This window comes from Heterocephalus glaber, unplaced genomic scaffold (assembly GCF_053883595.1).
Source record: "Heterocephalus glaber isolate CG9 unplaced genomic scaffold, H.glaber_assembly_v1.0 deba00001429, whole genome shotgun sequence".
NCBI classification, from domain to species: Eukaryota; Metazoa; Chordata; class Mammalia; order Rodentia; family Bathyergidae; genus Heterocephalus; species Heterocephalus glaber.
This window is the reverse complement of record NW_028258294.1, coordinates 23,649,038-23,667,699: the sequence shown is the minus strand read 5'-3', so window position 1 is coordinate 23,667,699 and position 18,662 is coordinate 23,649,038. Positions and strand designations below refer to the sequence as shown.

Below are 18,662 nucleotides of genomic sequence, written 5' to 3'. Positions count from 1 at the left end.
ATCTATCTTATCATTTCATTTGTATTTTTTAAATTTTTTTTGCTTTTGGGGATACTTTATTTTTTCCCATTAAGTTTATTGGTACATTTTAGGAATAAAATACAGTTACATTCATCATTGGGAACTTGTACCTTTACATGAGTATCTTGCTTCTTATTTTGTTCCCCTTCCCCTGCCTTCCCTTCAAGCCCTACACCCTTCCCTATTTGGAAAGACTTTGTTTCCATTTTTTTCCTTTTCTCATATTTTTTCTTTTCCCTTCTTTCCTTTCCCCTACCCCTCCCACTTTCCGTGCTCCTTTAGACCTTTTCTTCCTATTACCAACATCAATTATACATTTAAAAAATTACAATATCAAGATCTAGGAGACATTACCACAGATTTTACATAATTTAAAAGGGTATAGAAAGCATGTTACAAAACTCTTTTTTGAAATAAATTTGACAACTTCTAAGAAGTACCTTGGAAGACAAATTAATGAAACTAACTCTGGAGGAAATATAAAATTTGAGTAGCACCTATTAAAGAAAGTATATTCCTAGCTTGAAATTCTATCTATATGACAACAACAGGCTCATATACATTTTAACTGATAAATTATATCAAACATTTAAAGCAGAAAAAAGGAACACTTCTCCCTTCATTTTAGGAAATCAAACTGGATAAAGATAATAGAAGAAAAAAGTATGAACATAGAAATTTGTTTAACAAAACAGACTATTAGAAGTCAGATCTGGCAGTATGTAGAAAGTGGTTTTATTATAGGGATGGCAGTGTTGGTTCAGCATTGGAAGACCCACCCCCATAAGTTATCATTTTAACAAAGGAAAGGAAAAAGCCATATGATCCTGTCAGTAGTTGCAGAAAAAGTATTGGACTAAATTCTACAGCTGTTCATGGTAAAAGCTGTCAGGAGACTAGAAGTATAACAGAATCTTCTCAACAGATTAAAGACATGTACTCCATACTTCCAGCAAGAAGGCCTTATATGAATGGAGAAGATACAATGCTTTCTCCTTAAAGTGGGGAACAAGGGCAGATATGCTTACTCTTCATCTGTCCGTTAAACTTTGAAACATAGGCCTAAACCAAAATAGTCTGGCAATAAAATGACACAATTAGGATAGGATTGGCAAGGTAGAAGCAAAATCTTTATATGTAGATGAAATGATCATCTACAGAGAAAATACTAAGAAATCTTTAGGAGCCCCTAGAACTTGTATTTAAATTTAGCAGGATTAGAAAACACAAGGTATATATAACAATTCAGGTCTTTGTATACTTGCCATAAATGAAGAATTGGATATTGAAATTTAAAAGTTATGTAGGAGTACAGAGGACCTAGAAAAGTAAAAAGAAAAAGAAAAAAAAAGTATTGGAAGACATTTATTACATAATTTTAAGACTTCCTCTAAAGCTACAGTAATCAAGGCAGTGTTGGTGTAAGGAAAGACATATAGATCATTGGAATAAAACAGAGAATCTAGAAATAGAACCACATATATATGGCCCTCTGAGTTTTAAAAGATTATTTAACATTAACATTTTATAGAGCATAAACTCAATTCAAGAGCTGAGGAAAAGACAGTGTTTTCAGCAAATGGCACTAGAACACCTGGTATCCATATATAAAAAATTAACCTCAAGCCTTTATTTCCATACATAAAAATAACTTGAAAGGATCTATGAACCTAAATATGAAACCCTAAAAGTATAAAACTTTAAGAAGAAATTATAAGGGAAAATGTTTATGAATTTAGGGTAGGCAAGAACTTCCTAGGACTCAAAAAACATGATGTATAAAAGAAAAAAATTGATAAATGAGATTCCTTCAAAATTTAGAACTCTAAGTGACATCATTAAAATGAAAAGTAGTCCTTAAGCAGACCATATTTACAATGCATATAAGCTACGACCAGAATATATAAAGAACTTTTACAGCTCATTAACAGACAAACCAATTAAAAAGTAGACACAAGAAGATGATAAATAGCCAGTATAGCATAAGGAAAGGTGGGCAAAACTAGAATCAGAAAAATACTAATCAGTACAATAAGAAGATCGTATTATACATTCATTAGGGAGATGAAGTTAAACGTTTTAAAAGAACAAATGTCAGCTTAGGTGTGAACCAGTTAGAACTGTCTAATACTGCTAATGTGAACGTAAAATGATAAAACCATTTTGGAAAACAATATAGAAATTTCTTGTATTACTGTTAAAAACCAACAGTCCTGTTCTTAAGTTTTTACTTGAGAGGAATGAAAACACAGGTTCACAACAGATTTGTACATACAAGTTAAGTATCCCTTATCTGAAATTCTTGGGACCAGAGTGTTTCAGATTTTTGTTTGAAATCCACTTGATCTGCAAAGAGGATAGCTACTCCTGCTTTTTTGGGGGGTTCCTGTCACATGGAGTATTGTTTTTCACCCTTTAACTTTCTGCCTATGAGTTTCTTTTTGAATTAAGTGTGTTTCTTGTATGCAGCATATTGTTGGATCTTGCCTCTTGACCCATTCTGCCAGTCTATTCCTTTTGATTGATGAATTTAGACCATTAACATTGATGGTTATAACTCATACATATTGACTTATCATTGTCATGACTTTTTCTTTTTGTTGGATTCTCCCCCTTTTCATTTAATTTCTTGTTGCACCCAACAGATTCGTTCTGCTGGGCTTCCTGGAGTTGTGATCCTTGTTGTCTTTTCCTAGGATATTGTCTAAAATTTTTTGGAGTGCTGGTTTGATATTCGTGAAGTTCCTAAGGTGCTCTTTGTCATGAAAGAATCTTATTTCTCAATCAATTTTTTTTTTTTTTTACTGGGGATTGAACTCAGGTCCTTGTGCTTGCACAGCAGGCGGCGAAATCACTGAGCTAAATCCCCGGCTCTCAATCAATTTTGAAAGATAATTTTGCAGGGTACATCAATCTGGTTTGGAAGCTGTTTTCTTTTAGGGCTTGAAATACATCACTCCAAGCTCTTCTTGCCTTGAGGGTTTGAGTTGAGAAGTCTGCTGTGATTCTGAGGGGCTTTCCTTTGTATGTGATTTGTTTCTTTTCTTTCACTGATTGTAGAATTTTGTTCCTCTGTTGGGTTTCTGGAATCTTAACTATCATATGCCTATGTGTAGATTTTTTTTAATCACAGCTAGTTAGAGTCCTATATGACTCACTTATCTGTATGTCAAGTTCTTTTCCCCTGCTTGGGAAGTTTTATGCCATCACTTCTGTGAACAGTTTTTTTCATGTCATCTGTGCTCTCTCCTGTTTCTTCATTGATTCCAATCAGTCTCGTGTTATTCTTCTTTGCATCATCTAGCAGCTGCTGGATTGATTTCTTGTGGTTCCTTACAATTTTAAAGCAATTTTTCTTTTCCTGGTCACTAATTGCAATCTTATCTTCTATATCTGAAATTCTGTCCTCACATTGGCTCATTCTGCTGTGTAGACTTTCAATGGAGTTTTCAATCTCTAGAAATCTGTTTGCATCTGTTTTATGGATTCCATTTGTTTCCTATGTTGGGATTCCATCAGGGTCCTGAGTTCCTCTCTAGATTTATCAATCATGTCTTGCACTATGAGCACAATCTCTGCTTTTATCTGAGAAACTATTTCTGATTTCATTTTTTCCAGATCCTCTTTTGTTGTCAGTTCAGGGAGTCCAGGTAGTTGAGTATCAGAGTGTTCCATCTCATTTCCCTTTGGGGTTGCTGTAGGTGATCTGGAAGTCTGGTTTTGAGACTTATTTACGTGTTTTCTCATTTTGATGGGGGTTGGGGGGGGTTGCTGCTGTCGCCCATGAGGCTCACCTCCTGTGTGCTGGTGGGGGTGGTATGGCGGCCTGGAAGCCTCCTCTTGTGTGCTGGGAGCAGCTCACCTCCTGTGCACCTGCAGGGGTCTATCATCTCTTTTTTTTGGTACCAGGGATCGAACTCAGGTCCTTGTGCTTGCACAGCAGGCGGCGAAACCACTATCTTCTCATTTTAAAAAGTGTTTTAAGACAAAGTTTTGGTTTTTTTTTTTTTGAGTACCGGGGATTGAACTCAGGACCTTGTGCTTGCAAAGCAGGCACTGGAACCACTGAGCTAAATCCCCAGACCCATGACAAAGTTTTGCTATGCATTCCAGGCTGGCCTTGAACTCACAGTGATCCTCTTGCCTCAGCTTCCTGAGTGCTGGATTACAGATGTACACTACCATTCCTGGCCTTCTTAACAAATGTTTAATACTGTTAATTACAAGTACCATGCTATACAGCAGATCTCTAGAAATCTCTCATCTTTCATGACTAACACTCTACATCCATTCAACAGCAACTCCCAATATCTGTCTTCCATTCCTTGACAACCATCATTCTACTTTCTGCTTCCATAAGTCAGACTACTTAGACACCTCATTTAGTGGAATCATGCAGTATCTGTTCTTCTGACTGGCTTATTTCACTTACCACAACATCCTTAAGGGTTCATCCACATTTCTGTGTATGACAAGACTTCTTATTTATTTTTGAGACAAGTTCAGGCTGGCCTTGAACTCACTATGTAGCCTAGGCTGGCCTTGAACTCTCAGCAAACTTCCTGCCTCAGCCCCTGGAGTACTGGGATCAGAGGTGAGCATCAGCATGCCTGGTTTGCCTATGTTTTTATGGCTGAATATTTCATTGTATGCATGTACAGTATTTTCTTTATTCATCCAAAAATTTCATTCTTATACTTGTATTTGTTTTGCAATAACAGAAAAGAAAAATGGGCACCTTTACAGAAAAAAGTTGTAGCCATTTCATTTTCCTCCCTTCAATTTTTTTCCTGAAATAATGGACAAATGATTGTCAGACAGCAGCAGCAGAGTTTGCTTATATTTGCAAAGAATTATTTAATATATGACTATGCAGTCATTTCTTTGGAGAATTGGGAGTCTTTTTGACACAAATGACATAATTATCTAAAAAACATAAATGATATCTCAAAAAGTTATCTAGTTTTCTGGAAGGCACTGGGAACAAGGTGCTGTGGTCATCTGAAGGATAAAATTCCGTGGGCCCTGGAGTGCTCAAGATTACCTGGTGTAGTTGCATTGGACCCTTGACTTGAGAACTCAATTCATTTGTGAAGGCTGGTTGTAACTTGAGTTGGTTGTTAGTCAAGACTACTTTTCCCATAAGAAATAATGGAAATACACGTAATGTGTTCTGAACCTCCCAAAGCACCCATTAACTACCCTTTTAATAATAAAAGAAGGGTTGTATAATGTGTGCAATTTACCAGAAACACCAATAATTTTCCTAGTGTATTCTGGTCATAATCCAAGTTGTTCGTAAGTCAGGCCAGTTGTAGCTCCAAGGTCCACTGTACCTATGTATAAAATGTTAAGTGGCAAGATGATATGGCTCTTATATGTTATTATGATCTTTGTTGGAATATACATAAGTCTCTTTAGAAAGCAACAAAATATCAAGCACTTGCTAAGGTAAATTGAACCAGATGTTCCATCCTGGAAATGCCCTTCTTGTGGCTTTGCCAAAAGTCAAATAGTTATTTAAAGGATAGAAACACTTTGATGCCAAAGGCTACTGGCAGCCAGTGGTCTGTGAATGCACTAGCCTTGTGAGTGCCTCTTTTCACCATGGTTTTACATTCCTTCTGCCCTTCTGGGAATAGTCATTGTGTGGATGCTTTATTTACCTGCTTCTCTTGCTTAGTAATGCTGGCTATTGGGACTGACTTCAAGAGACTAAAACACATGTCTCCCCACTCTTTCATTATTACTGAATAAAAGTCCCTGTCCTTGCCTAAGATCTTAAAACTTGACCCCTTTAAATTAGGATGGCCTTTTTTTGTTATCCACACAACATTTAAATTCCTTTTATTGGTATAATTCCAGGGTCTTTTCATAAAAATCAGGTCTGAATGTGAATCAATTTCCTTGTGGCCACCTCTTATTTTCAAGACTGATCATCATTTTCTGACAGTGATGCCTTACCATCCCACCACTCTATTCGTGTTTTATATTTTATTTTTCTTGGTAGCAGTTAACACATTCTGACAGCCTATATAATTTTTTTCCAGCTTTTTGAAGATAAACTTCAGGAGAGCAAGGATTTTTGTCTGTATATTTGGTTTTTTTTGGTACCGGGGATCGAACTCGGGTCCTTGCACTTGCGCAGCAGGCGGCGATGTGTATTTGTTGTTGTATGTTGTGTCCCTTATGTTTAAAACTAGGTACTCCCAAGTTCTATGAATGTTTGTAAATGAATAAGTCAATTAGTAAGTTAATAACCTGTTAGGTTGTGCCCTGGGAGCATTTAAATGCTGAGGAAATGGGAGAATAAAAGAGAAATTAAAAAAAGCTTATTTCCTTTCAATATTTATAGTAGGGATTTATATAGTCAAAAAGAATGGGCTGAATCCTTGACACACAGACACATCTGTATTTTTATCTATATTTTCTAGAGAATGCTATTTTTATATTGGTAGTATTCAAATTAGTAGTGTGGTGGCACACACCCATAATCTCAGCTACTTGGGAGGCTGAGGCAGGAGGATTTCATGTTTAAATTCAGCTTGGACAAATATAGTGAGACTCTTGTCTCAAAAAGACAAACAACAAAAACAAAATAAAAGCTTTAAATTGATAGTAATTCAAATTGTACTTTTTAGTGGATTTTGTAATGTAGAACAAGTGATACGTGAAAATCAGAATAGTTTATTTGGAAATTAATGAGAAATGTTTCTAGCTTCATTAATTGTCCTCAAAGCAATAATGAAATAATGTTTATTTTCTATTTGGTATGGTACCAGAAAATATAAGACTCCAGCACTTATTCCAGTGCTGTCTAGCTTCCCTTGTAGAACAATAATGAGACAATTCCAGCTTCTTAAGATTACTTTATTTTCCACATAACCTAAGGATTATATAATCTGACATAATTAAAGAATACATTTTCTTGGGTTATAATTCTCCCATCATTTCTGTGAGTTCTGTCTGCTTTCATATGGCTTTCTCTAGACTCCTCTGTTTCATATGATTTCACTGATCTCTCCACATCCTGGAATGTATGATTGATGTTTATGGTTTTTTCTCTCACTCTAACTCTGAACAGTTATTCAGCTTTTATTTTCAAGGAGTTGAAAAGATGGAGTTTCTCTCTCTGAGTTGAGTTTTTAACAAAGTAACCTGTGTATTTACTTTGCATTCCTGTTTCCTACTCCTTCAAGTTGCCAATATCATTATACTATAATTTTTGTGAGTTCATTTCTTAGCATTTATGTTACTCTGACTGCAAATTCTTTTCATTGTTGAGCCCTAGAGTGAACTGTGACTTCATTTTTGTTCCTGCACAACTTTTCATTTTCCTTAGAGCTAATTATTTTGCATATTAGTCAAGACAGAAGAGGCTATACTATAGTAACAAACCACAGGAAGAATGTTAAAGAATTTGGTTGTGTTTTAAAACTACCACATTTAACTTCTCAAATTCACTGGACAGAACTAGTCACATGATTGTGTCTGAGTTCGAGAGAACAGAAACAGGGCTGGGGATGTAGCTCAGTGGTGTTGCGTCTGCCTGGCAAGCGCAAGGGCCTGAGTTTGATACCTGGTATCAGAGAGAGAGAGAGAGAGAGAGAGAGAGAGAGAGAGAGAGAGAGAGAGAGAGAACAGGAATATATTCCTCCCATTTATCCAGAAGAAAAGAACCATTCAGGTATGAGTGAGCACTACTGCAAGTCTCCACATCATCTCCACATCATCCTTTATGTTTCTACCCTCTATTTTCCACGTAATTCTTAATAATTCAACCTCAAATTCTCTGCCAGTTGCCTTCTTTGAGGAAGTTCATTTCTATGAGCTTTTCTGTCAATTTTATTTTCCTGGGGGGGGGGTGGGGGAGTCTCTCCTACAACCTCCTGCCCTGTCCAGTTTAGTCTGTTTGTCCTCAGTATCCACTTCAGAGACGATCTTGGGGTCTCTCCTCACCATCTTCCTAGGTATTTCCTGTGTCTTTCTTCACAGGTACAGCTGTTTCTTGTAGCTCATGTCTTCTCTACTCATTTATGCCTTTGTGTGTGTGGATGTGTGTATGTTGGCAGCATGACTTCAAGCAGCTTCCTAAAAAAAAGACACATGAGTTTACACTTGGAAATCTTGAATGATGCCCTTATATTAGAATAACAATGTGACCAGATACAGAGTCCTCTCAGAATTCTGAAATCATTTCTCCATTGCCTCTTAGTTTAGCTTCCACTGTAGTTTTTTACCCTGAAGTCAGTCTGATTCCTATTCTTTCTTTTTTTTTTAATGTGACCTGCCTTCTCTCTCTAAAGTTTGTAGGAACTTGAACTTTTCCTAATGTTGGGCCCAGTGTTCTGCAGTTCTATGACAATGTGCCTTAGCATGTGTCTATTTTCATCTATTGTACTGAAACCTTCCATTCTGAAAACTCAGGTCCCTAAATCTTGGAAAACCTTTATTGTTTCACTGATGCCTCCCCCTGATTTGCAGTTTGATGGCCTTCGTTGGAAGTGATGGAGGTTTTGGAGGCGGAGACTAGCGGAAGGGAGTGAGTCATAGGGGCATCATGACCTTGGGACTGAATCTTTTCCCTTCCTCTTTGCTCTTTTACTTCTCTCTGTTTCCTGGTTACCATGAGGTGAGCACCTTTCTTCCACCAAGCCTTTCTGCCATGTTTCTGCCTCATCACAGACCTAAAAGCAATGGAACCAGCTCACCACAGCCTGGAACCTCTGAAATCCTTCCCTCTTTAAGTTGTTATTCTCAAGTATTTCATTACAGTGATGGAATGTTAACACAGAATGTTCTGTACTTCAAACAAGTAGTAATGACTTGTATGAGACATGTGAAAGTGTGACAAGGGGCTAGAAGTCAGGGAAGAAGATAAATCTTTTAATTTTGAATGAGAGAACTAAAAAACAAGCAACTCTCAAAAACTACTAGATTTCTCCCTAAAATATAGCAAGCAGGTATTTGAAAAGGGAGCTTTGATGAAATCCTCCAGAAACACCAGTAAAAGTGTTAGAATCCTATGAGAGGATCTAAGGGCTTCTGAAATATATTCCTACAATTTAAGAACTGCTTACACTTTTCTTTACTGTATCCAAGAGTGCATCTCGTACAACTTTAGTACTACAAAATATGCTCTGTAAAAGGATCCTGGGTTGGGAAATACCATATCTACTTTGGAGATTCACAATATGCACTAGTATATTAAAAACTCTGAGAGCCAGATACAGTGGCAAACACTAATCTCAGCTACTTGGGAGGCTGAGGCAGGACAATCCCAAATTCAAGGCCAGCTTGGGCAACCTAGCAAAATCTTATCTCAAAAATTAAAAGGGGGCAAGGCTGTAGCTCAGTGGTGAAGTGCTTGCTTAGCATGCACCAGACCATTTCAGTCCCAGCACTGGAGAGAGAGCGAGAGCGAGAGCGAGGGAGAGAGAGAGAGAGAGAGAGAGAGAGAAAATGAATGCATATGCACTGGGAAGGATTGGGGGCATAGCTCAGAGGTAGAGGGCTTGCCTAGAAATGCATGAGATGCTGGGTTTGATTCTCAGCACTGGAGGAAGGGGAGAAGCTCTGGGAAGTCCTGCAATGACCCAGCATTGCTAAAAGTATTGGATCAATAGACTCTTTTCTTTTTTTTTTGGTCCCGGGGATCGAACTCGGGTCCCTGCACCTGCTCAGCAGGCGGTGAAACCACTGAGCCAAATCCCTGGCCCAGGAGACCCTTTTCTTAAATGACACTTACTAATATCATTTTGCAAAATGCTACTCTAAGGAAAAATGATAGGCCACACTTATAATTTGAGCATCTATCATCTTTCTTCATAATGCTTGCTCTTATAGTTAGGGAGTTCTTAGTATCTACCTAACCCTCTTTTGCAGCATTCTCTTGATATCTTTTCAAAGAGGTTTCAGTTTGGGCCATTCACTTACTATCCTTTTGTGCTCCCGAGGCAGGAATCTATCATTAGGGCTTATATAAGTCTCATCTACCTGAGGCCATACCACACTAAGTCTTGTGAAAAGGAAATGCACTTGGAGAGGCTAAAATATCAAGAAAAACTACCTTTTACATTCCTGGTAGGAGAAGAGATTATGACCAATCATACAAAAAGTAGAAAGAAACAAGAATAGAGAAAGCTAACATTTTGTCCAGAAAAGTCCCTGATGACCTTTTGGACATGCCTTGATAGAGATATTTCCATTTCTCATGTGACTTCTGATGCACTCATCACATTATTGAGGCAAAAGCAAGACTGAGTCTCCATTTCCTTACCTGAATTTTTGTTTTGGTACCGGGGATTGAACTCAGGACCTTGCGCTTGCAAGGCAGGCAGCAGAACCACTGAGCTAAATCCCCAGCCCCTACTTGAATATTTTTTGGCATTGAGATAATTTTGATGGTTCCTTTATATCTTAGCTATTGATATCAGTGGATCGTCTCAAAGATTTAGTGCAATAGCATGATCATTTGACTCAGCAAGGTATTCCTAAATTAAAAACAAATGATTTCCATCAGAAGGAGAATGGAAATAATCACTATATTTCAAGAATATTTAAGGGAACACTGTTGGCATTTTAAACTAAACTGAGCTCATATGCTAGCTATCAACATTTATCAGCAATGCATACCAATAGACCTACTATTTGTGTTTTGAAACTTTCCCACAGCCTAATTTAAAATTTAAAACATACTTTACCCTCTGCATTTTATATATATATATATATATTTTTTTTTTTTTGGTATTGGGGATCAAACTCAGGACCTTGCATTTGCAAGGCAGGTGTGGTGCCACAACTAAATCCCTGGCTCTGCACTATATTTTTCTGGAACCTCTGTGGGCCAGTGTGGTAATTTCTTACATATTTCATAATAGGCCAGGAAGATTGTGTGAGGTGGCAATTTTTAAAGTGAACGTCTCTGAGTCATACCTATTACCAAAATTGATTGAAAGTTACTGACATTTAGAGGTAGATTTATTAAAATCATAAAGAATAGGCTTTGTAGGTATTTTGCTGTAGAAAGAATGTATGTCCATCAACAGACAAATGGATAAAGAAAATGGTATTTATACACAATTGAGTATTACTCTCCCATAAAGAAGGATAAACTCAAGTCATTTGTGGGAAAATGGATACACCTTGAGACCATAATGTTAAGTAAAGCAAATCAGACACATGAGCTTGAATACTGCATGATTTTTCTTATACAAGAAGCCCAATATGTAATTAAAGTTCAAAATAAGAGACAATGGAAAAAAAGAGAGAAAAAATGTTATTGTAATTCAGCATGGACAATATATCTAAAAATGTATTTTGATTTACTATAATTGTCTTATATATTTTAAAATTTTTTTTACCTGTTAGTCTGGCTGTTAATCTGTTTTTATGATAATTAACTTGATATGGACTTATAAAGTTAATCTCATGCTAGCAAACAGAATTTTTTTAAAGGAGGTAGAGGGGAAGGAGAAAAAAAAAAAGAATTGAGATGTGTTATGTCCATGTACCAATTCCTCACTATGAATGCAGTAATTACATACTGTAAACATGTACAGTACATAATAAAAAATTTAAAATATCACAAAGTAAAACTAAATCTTATTAAAGTTTTACCTGATGTTTCCTGATATATGTGTGTATGTACCTTAATACCACTGAGGGACTCACCTTTCTTTTCCACTGATTCACACACAGAGCATGCTGTTAGAGGGAAAAAGGCAAATCCCTTCTAACTGAGGATAAGAATAATCGACTCAATATACTAAAATAAATATTCTTGGAAGATTCCAACGAGTTCCTCTTTAAATATTAAGACTAAAAGTTTTTAAATTGACACATAACAATTGTACATATTTATGGGGTACAGCCTCTCCAAACTTTTTTTTTGGTACTGGGGATCGAACTTGGACCTTGCGCTTGTGAGGCAGGTGGCAGAACCACTGAGCTAAATCCCTGGCATCTCCAAACTTTTATATGTCTGTAGAATGTAAATTCTTTAAAAAAATCTTTGTATTTAGCCATTGACAATGCCTGAAAAATGTTCTCTCTCTCTCTCTCTCTCCATAAAGCATTTTTCCCTATTTGAAGACTTCACCATGACAATCCATGTGCTTACATCATCTCTAATACTTTTCTAGCCTTTACTTTGAAAACTAAATGAGAGTCCTGGGGATGTAGCTCAGTGGTGCTGCGCCTGCCTGGCAAGCACAAGGTCCTGAGTTCGATCTCTGGTACCAAAAACAAACCCAAAAAACAAACCAAGAAAAAAAATAACTAAATGGGAGTGAGTCAGAATAGGTGGTCATTACTGTGGCATGATGAGAGGACATTGTAATACCCAGCAGCTACATGTCTGTGACTCTGTCGATAGGGAAATATTACTTCAAGATGAGCTTATGATTCTCTGGGTAGTCATCCTGTTTTAGGATTATAGATACTCCTAGCAGTACCCTTATTAAGTTGTTTTCAACTACTAATAATTCTGTGTGTCTTGCTCTTCCAGCTACTTCTCTCTCTGAAGCTGAGATAGAGCAGTAAGAGATGGATTTTTTTTTTTTTTTTTTTTTTTTGTCGGTACTGGGGATCGAACTCAGGAGCCACTGAGCTAAATCCCTAGCCCCAAGAGATGGATTTTTTGATAGAGAAGTGAGGGAGAATAGCAGGGAAAGACAGTCATAGTCTCACTACCCAAACATGAAGCTTAAGATGAGATGTCCCCATGAATGAGCTTTACTTGCTTCACAATTTCACCTATTGTGGGCACAAAGCTTACGGCATTTGGTGTACAATATTTAATTTACTTCAAGGCATATAATCAGCTTCATATACCAATAAGCTTCACGTACCAATTGTGGTTATATATGCAAAATCTATGGATTTATTGAAAAAATAGAAAGGAAAATAAAGTCACAAGATTTTCATATTGCTGGCTGGTTTTTGACTATACTGAGTGCAATCACTCAAAATGTTCTAAATGCCCTGAGTAGACACTGAAAATAATCTTTAGAGTATAAAAATGTTTGGCTACATGGATCATCTCTTCACATCCTGCATTACTTGTTAGAAATGATGCTGGCTCATTCTTATATGCCATTTACTCCAAAACACCATAAGACAGTCACTTTTGGGGGAGACTGCTCATTTCCCTTCTCTGTGAATTTCTCTTTTTCTAAAAATGGACCCTTACTAATACAAGTGCACTATATGATGCATGTATTTATATTATATTTGTATATTATAATAATGTTATATTATTATAATTGTATTATATATGTGGATCTTAATAACACAACTGTAGGCGAGCTGATGCAGTGGCCAATTAAATAGCCCATGAGATTATTTCTTTCAAGAATTTCCATAAGAGGCTCAGAAAGAGGTTTGGGAGCCAACAGAGAATATAGACTAGAAAGAAAACCCAGACAACTTGTCTACCTAAATCCTAAATGTCTGTATCACTTTTGTTCTCTTTTCTCTCATTCTCTGTCTCTGTCTGTCTCTGTCTCTCTCTCTGCTAGGGATTGAATTCCCTACCACAGAACTATACTGTCAGCCTCCCAGGAGCTTTTGTCTTTCATGAAATTTGTATCATTTATAATTTATTCTCAATTATATAAACTAAATAATTAAGATTTCTGTTACTTACAATAATCTTAACCAAGACATTATATTATCTGATTACTCAGAACAAATATAACTTACTTTTTTGTTATTTCTAATGAGTTGGAACTATAGTAGACTGCAGCACTTAATTATTAATCTGTTATCTATGTAATAATGGGTCCACCAATCCAGGAACAGAAAATATTTTTCTATGGAAGACTATGAACCATTTTTGTTGGGCAGGAGGTCAGAGAGCCAAATAAGGGCCTTAAAAAAAAACTATTTAGTTTAGGGACTTTAAAATATCTCTTAAGGAGAAATTTAAAATGTTGATGCTGCTTGCTTTTAAAATTAAGTTCAGAGAACATAAGTCAAACCACTTTGAAACATTAACTCATATGAGTGCTTTGCATGGGTAGAGGAGAGACTGAAGGGAGCCAGAAGGATAAGGGAAGATATGCTAAAAGGAAATGAGAGAGAGAGAGAGAGAGAGGGAGGGAATGTTAGAATAAAAATGAGGCAAAGACAGAGGGTGGGAGTAAACCATAAGTAGAGACAGGCAGAGAGCTGAGATAAAGGAAAAAGAAAAGTAAGCTGAAGAAGGGATAAGATACATAGTGAAGAGAAAGATATACAAGCGGAGCTAGAGGAAAGGTGATGAAGGGGCATGCAGAGGACTAGGGAGAAAATCGGTAGATTAAGTGGTATTAGTTAGTACCCATCCCCAGATTTCTTCTGGGGGTAGGCAGGAGGAAGGCTATCTCTGATACAGCACTTATTGCCTACTTGTCTTTTGCTAACTTAAGTTAGCTGTCTAATGTCTACAGGGCTTCCATTGCTCCAAACCTTAAATGTTTAGTGGCTCTGCTCAAAAAAATGTGACTAAAATAACTCATCTTGGGAGCTTTTCCTAAATAATATTCCTTAGAAGATTAGTTATCATAGATTTTCATATTTTGAAAATAGTTCCTCAAATAAAGGAAATTTATTGTGAAATGCTAGTTTAATCAATGTTTAATAGGTTCTCTTGCTACAATACTTCTTAGAGCTTTTGATATGAATTTCTAAGGGACACTATGTGAAATACAGAGATTTCCAAACTTATATGGTCACAAAACTCATTTTTTAAAAAGAATACTCACAAGCACAAGGTCCTGAGTTCGATCCCCAGTACCAAAAAAATTTTTTTTAAAAAGACTCATAGGAGAGCATTGCTGAAGGAAGGTATTATTCTCTGAATGTTATAACCTCTGAGCTTTGTAACCAGTGGCTATAACTACAACACTTCACGGGCCAGAAAATGTGAAAAAAAAAAAAAGGTCCAAATCTGGCTTAAAACCTAGAGGTTTGTTATTCCTACAACCAATATTGTCACTTCCTTATCTTCCTTTATGTATTGGTCCATTTTCTGTTACTATAATAAAATATCTGAGGCTGGATACTTTATAAAGAAGTTTTATTAGCTCACAGTTTTAAAGGCCTACAGTCTACACAGTATGGCTTTGGCTCTGGTGAGGGGCCCTTTGTGGATGGCATCATGGTGGGAGCTTATGTGAGAGGAAGAGATGACAAGGCAAGACAGGAAGCCAGAAAGCAGGGAGGTGCCAGGCTCATTCACTTATAACAACCCACTCTTGCGGAATTACTGAATCCATTCTGAGGGTGACACTCCCAATGAGCTCATCACCTTACTCTCGGCCCCAGCTCTTAAAGATCCTACCACCTAATACTACCAAGCTTCTAATACATGGGCTCTTAGGGTACAAACTACACCCAAACCACAGTACTTTATATTTATATTACTTGAAATGCTTTTTAAGAGTTCAATATTTATAGTTTTACAATTAATGCTCTGCATATTAATTCTGTATTAAACATTATTCTTATTTCCTTTACTGCTAAGCCTCTCCCATGATGATGATTACCAAAGTGGTGAATGCTAATTTTATCCTAATATTCACAATGCCAAATTTATCTTCCATACCTCTGGGCACATGGATGCCCGGTCTGTGTGATCTTATAACTAAGTTCTCCCCAGTGAATATCAGCGTAAACAATCTCTATCATGTTGGTCTCATTTGCTTTAAAGGAACATTGTGCCAGGTGTGGTGGTGCACACCTGTAATCCCAGCACTTGGGAGGCCAAGGTAGAAGGACTGCCATGAGTTTGACGTCAGCCTGGGCTAAACATGAGTTCAAAGCCAGCCTGAACTGTATAGTGAGGCCTTGTCTCAAAAAAAAAAAGGAACACTGCTTGCTTTAGCTCTCTTTTCCTCCTTTATTGAGCTGACACAAGTGTGCCAACTCATTCTTTGTCCACACAGATGATGAAAATATCCTAGGGACGAAGGGAAATTGGAAGGTACCTGAATGATGGCCTGGGGCAGAACTCTTCCACCTTGAGACTATTATACAGAAAAGAAATAAATTTCTAACTTTAATGAAGGCACTGTAATTCTGAGATTCTTTAATAGAGAAATTTAACAGTTTTTCTCATTAAAACTTTGGCTAATAATAAAAACTTAATATTTGAAGGTTATATTACTCTTAACACAACATGCTCATGTGTGTTACGGAATGTTCACATATACATTGTTTCTAAACTTTTTTCATTTTGACTTTATTCCTTTTTATGTTATGCAAGTAGTTATCATTTACTAGAATTTTAATCTAAATACTGAAAACTATGGCTAATAATAATTAATCAGCAGCAAACTTTTATTGTTCTGTAGCTAATGTATTTGTTTATGCTTTCAAGCTACCCTACGAGTTGTCTAAAGTAGGTTCTTTTTGTTAGAATTTTGGTGTAATCACCAGTAAACTTCCAAATACAGTATTTTTTCAAATTTCTCATGGTATGATTATGAGTAATGTCAGGAATATATGTCCAGCTACTGTTCTATGAAAAAAATGTGCAAAGATATCTATTATTCAAAATAAGTATTGCATTTTCTAGGAGGAAGATACAGAATGATTTAACAGTAATCATTTTTATGGCAAAACATTCTGTTAAATGGTAGAAAAGCAAGTATTTGGATATAGCTACTGAAATATGTATTTATTTATGAATATATCTCTGGTAAAGAGCCAAACAAAATAAAATATAACTCACTGTCCGTAAACATTCCCTAAATGTCCTTTCATTATTATGGGAGAGTTATTGTGTGGTTTTAATAATGTATACAAAATGAATTACATTTACACTTTTCTCAAAGGCATTAGAACAATTATCTATTTAGTAAAGGTCTTAAAGTCTAACAAATTAATTATCTTTGTCAATAAGTTGAGGAGCTACTTGTAAATAACTAATAAACACAGTAAGATTTTATTACCTATGTTTCTTACAATTCCAGCATTTGCTACAAGTTTAAGGCATAAAGAATATGTTTTTACTGTTCTATTCACTTTAAGGGTTACACCAAGAGCTATTAGTAAATGCCTTTTTTCTAGCCCTGAAGTATCTCAAAAGTTCATCTCTGAGATCACAAGTGAAAGAATTTGCAATCAATAGAGTAATAAAACTGGAAGGAATCTTAAGAGATTATAATGATGCCTTCGTTTTACAGATGAGGAATGAAAACTTTGAAAAACTATTTTAATTAAAGGACGCTTCTTGAAAAAGGAAAAAAATTACTTCATGGAATTTTCAGTGTTGTACAAATCAAATCAGTAACTTTTAACACCTTTCTAAACGCTAGCTTTATCAGTTTTCCACTTCATACAGAAGAAAACTAATGCATAAGCAAGCTAAGCAGTTCCCTTATTATCTCTATGAATCAGTGTCATAGCTGGGAATGCAAGCCAAAACTTTGAATGTTGGACGTCCTCACAGATGTAGGCTGATCTCATTCAGAATGGATGCTGGCTGGGGGCTAGGGGAAGCCATGTTTGGGAAGTCCCCTCATGGAGCACGGTATTTCACAAGCAGAGTACTCGCTGACAAATGCAAAATACTTGCTTAAATGAGTCCTGATAATGTGATCTTTAAGAAACAAAACACCACAATATATCAGCCTTTTTACCTTCCTCTAAAATAGTGTCCTCGAATCCTACAAATTGAAAATGTACTTTTAATCTGGTCCAATCTCAATACTCAGGAAATGCATAGAATTTCTTTACTTTTTCTTTACACAAGTCGCCTTTGTGAATCCTTCAGGTTCCCACTGAACACTTAGAATGAGACTATTTATCTATGTCCTTTCTTTACTTAGAAATGTATTTTTTGTTCTGTTATCACAATGGAACGTTAAACAGTAATCCTAAGTGAAACAAGGGAAAAGTTCCTGCGATTCTTTTTTTTTCCATCAACGCATCAATGATGACAAATTTCTAGACATCTTAACCTGTTCAAGACACACACACACACACACACACACACACACACTCGCACAGTACAACCTCAGCTGTCCAGCGACCCTGACGTTGCATCTATGCAACACCCATCCCCACGGGTCAAGGCCGGGTATTTTCTGATGACCACATTCAGTGCTGTGAGGTGTTCAACCCATTACCGCATCCGTCACCCTGTGAACACTGCCCAATAAGCTCATGCGGTAACCTGGGTTGGAGCTCTTAACTGCTGCGAAGCGAAAGGATCAATCACGAATCTGGGAACCCACTTCGCAGTTCTCCCGGGCCGCACAGAGGGGGAGCCGCCTGGTCAGGGCAGGAAAGGGGGCGCTTGCAGGCGGGGTGGTCGGGTCAGGGTGTGCGCAGCCAGGAAAGCCGAGTTTGGCAAGAAGGAAGGCAACTGCGGGCGGAAGGGGACGGAAATAGGAGCAGAGGCAGGGAGAGTTGGGGCGCAGGGCAGCGGCGGGGCAAGCCTGGTTCAGGCAGGAAAGGAGAGAAGCCAAGGGAGCACAGGAAATGGGCGCCAAAGAAAGAAGTGAGAAATTGCGGAGGAGGAAGTCGTCCCTGGAAGAGGAGGGGCAAAGAGGAAGCCAGAACCGAGTGTTTGCACTTTCGAGAGGGAAGGGCAGAGCCTCTCCCGGCGGGGCCGGGGCGGGGGCGCGGGCGGTCCCGGCGCGGGCGGCCCT

The 18,662-nt window shown here is 37.2% G+C and overlaps 1 protein-coding gene and 1 long non-coding RNA gene across 2 annotated transcripts in view; both read right to left on the bottom strand.

Moving 5' to 3' along the window:
- Rab39a (RAB39A, member RAS oncogene family) overlaps nucleotides 1–18,662 on the bottom strand; it is a 31,257-nt gene that overhangs the window by 12,197 nt on the left and 398 nt on the right. The gene's annotated exons all lie outside the window — the stretch shown is intronic.
- On the bottom strand, nucleotides 6,871–18,658 carry LOC110344303 (uncharacterized). Its single transcript, XR_002386787.2, has 2 exons — nucleotides 18,185–18,658; nucleotides 6,871–8,112 (listed from the first exon to the last, which is right to left on the bottom strand). It is a non-coding gene; the product is annotated as an uncharacterized LOC110344303 (long non-coding RNA).